Source organism: Haplochromis burtoni, unplaced genomic scaffold (genome assembly GCF_018398535.1).
Source record: "Haplochromis burtoni strain Fernald_Lab_line unplaced genomic scaffold, NCSU_Asbu1 Contig_43, whole genome shotgun sequence".
Lineage (NCBI taxonomy): Eukaryota > Metazoa > Chordata > Actinopteri > Cichliformes > Cichlidae > Haplochromis > Haplochromis burtoni.
In genome coordinates, this window is record NW_024582404.1 from 2,957,404 (window position 1) to 2,960,075 (window position 2,672).

A 2,672-nucleotide genomic window follows, 5' to 3' on the forward strand; every position below is an offset into this window, starting at 1 on the left:
GACTTTACAGTTTTTGCCCGTTGCTTGAACACTATAAACCCATGCTCAGACTAAAGTAACACAACGTGAAGCTTTTGTTACCATACCTCAAACACATGTACCCATACCTTAAACAACTTTACAGTTTTTGCCCGTTGCTTGAACACTATAAACCCATGCTCAGACTAAAGTAACACAACGTGAAGCTTTTGTTACCATACCTCAAACACATGTACCCATACCTTAAACAAAAGCGCTGCTTTGCACCCCAGTACCAATTATGCAACACTCCTACTCCTTTATGCAACACACATGGTCCTGCATGCTACACTCTATTTCATACATAAGACACTTCGCTCACAAAATGAAATGTCAGGGTGCCATTCGGAAAACACATGTATCCAAAATACAAAACACATGGGGTAATTGCAACCACGCAAATACACACCTGAAGGCACTTACTTGCAAAACCGAACACCAATTAGCCAACTACAAAAAGCCCTCAGCGTAGCCATTTCAAGAACTTCGCAAGCATGGATGGAGGGAGAGCAAGAGGAAGAGGAAGAGGAGAGGAGGCCGAAGAGGCATGCAAAAGGATCCTCCCAACTATTTATTCAGTAATTTTATTATACGAGATAAATTCTTTTGGACAATGTCTGTATAACAACATCGACGCATGACTTAAAGTATGTTCAATACATATAAGAACGGCTATCCCAGAGAGTCCAATCACCACGATCTGTAGACCGCTTCCTGGCCTGATAGTGCAATCCATTAATAATCGAGAAACTATTTACAATCCAGTTGACCGACTAAGAATAGACAGGACTATCTTTTTTATATCCATCCTCGTTTTTTGTGGAAGATCCTTGAGGTCTGCAGACCAAATGCTTTTGGTTGTCCCTAGGTCCAGACTGAAACACAGAGGAGACCAGGCATTTGCTGTGACTGCCCCCAAACTGTGGAATACACTGCCTTTGCATATCAGGTCCTCCCCAACACTGGATACTTTTTAAATCAGTCTAAAGACCCATTTTTATTCTCTGGCTTTTGATTCATCATGACTTTGTTACCATTATTCTTTTAATGATTTTATTCTCTCCTAAAATACTTTTATGTCTTCTGCTTTGTCTATTTTATTTTACAGAACTTTCTTCAACACTTGTTGTCTTTAAAAAGTGCTATATAAATAAATCTGAACTTGAACTTATCTGAGGTTGGTAAAACTGTCTTTGTTTGGAAAATCATAGAAGAAACTGGCTGCATTCATAGATGAGTGATTCTCAGAATTGGAAATCAGTGTTTGATACAGTGATCAGAGGAACACTGTGAGCCTTACCTTGAAAGATAACAGTCCACAGGAAACTCAACATGTTACCAAAATACTGGCTTAGTGTTTTGTTTTGTTTTAAGTAAAGCGCTATACAAATATACCACATAGAGGCGGGACCTCACAGCAGCAGCATTTTACAAGATATGATGCATTTTCATCTTTTATGTTTACAAATGTCAAGAAGTCAGAAGCAAAGTGAGAACACATCATAGCACATGTTTAAACAAGGAAGGTTAATTCATTGAAATTATTATTATGGATGTAACAATATTTCTACCACAAAAAACCTGTTCAAAGCACCACAATGGCAGCGTGATATCACGCAGAGCTGTCAGATGATGTTAAATAAACTGAGCTCTGTAGAGTGGGCAATAATAACAAACCAGTTTATTTAAATTGTAGATTCAAGCTGCTCTTCATATTTTTGGCCACCAGATGTCCCCAAAGAGGACTGTGTTGAAAAGCTTGGAGTAATGAAGCCTTTTTTTTGATGCGTTAATGCTTCAGAAAGCTTCATGTGGCCATCACTACAGACCAGGTTTGTGTCATGGCCTCTCAGTCCTCTCTGTGCTGTTCTGCTGCTTTTCTCCATCTCCTCAAGTCACTTTTATTGTCATTTCAACCATGTACAGTGGTACAGTGCAGAGTCAAATCAGACAGCGTTCCTCTACTGCTAGATATGATATGACTCGCAGATCAGGCATTTATACCCGTCCAGACACTTGCAGGGTCTTTGACAGCTTTGCCCAATTGGAGACATGGCATGCCTAAACGAATAAGGAGGGTGCGCTGGGAATGCCTGATCTGCAAGTTCTTCAACTCCCACCTCAGGCAGAGCTCCAGCAGCATTCGCGGTGGTAACCCTGAACCAGATGGTAGACACTGGAGGTAAAGGGAAGAATCAGGCAGAAGGAGTCCTATCAAGCTTAGTTAGCCTGTGGGATTTCAGAGGCAGTAGATATGTACTGACAGGCCATGTGGAACGCAGCTTTTACAGTGGGTGAAGCAAAAACCTGAGTGTGGGAGGAATTTGAAGAGGCCATGGAAAAAGACTTTTGGACTGCCTCGAAGAGATTCTGGCAAACCATCAGGGAACTCGAGAGGGGAAAGCAGTGATATATCTGCACTGTGTATAGTGTGAGTGGAGCGCTGATCATTTGAACTCAGGATATTGCATGCTGGTGGAAGGAGTATTTCGAGGACTTCCTTAATCCCAGTGACATGTCTTTTGTAGAGGAAGCAGAGTCTGAAGATGAGGGGAAAGACTTGCCCATCACTGGGGGTGAGGGCACTGAGGAAGTTAAACAAGTCCTTGGTGGCAGACTTCTCCAACACATCCACTCTAATGCTGCTATTGATC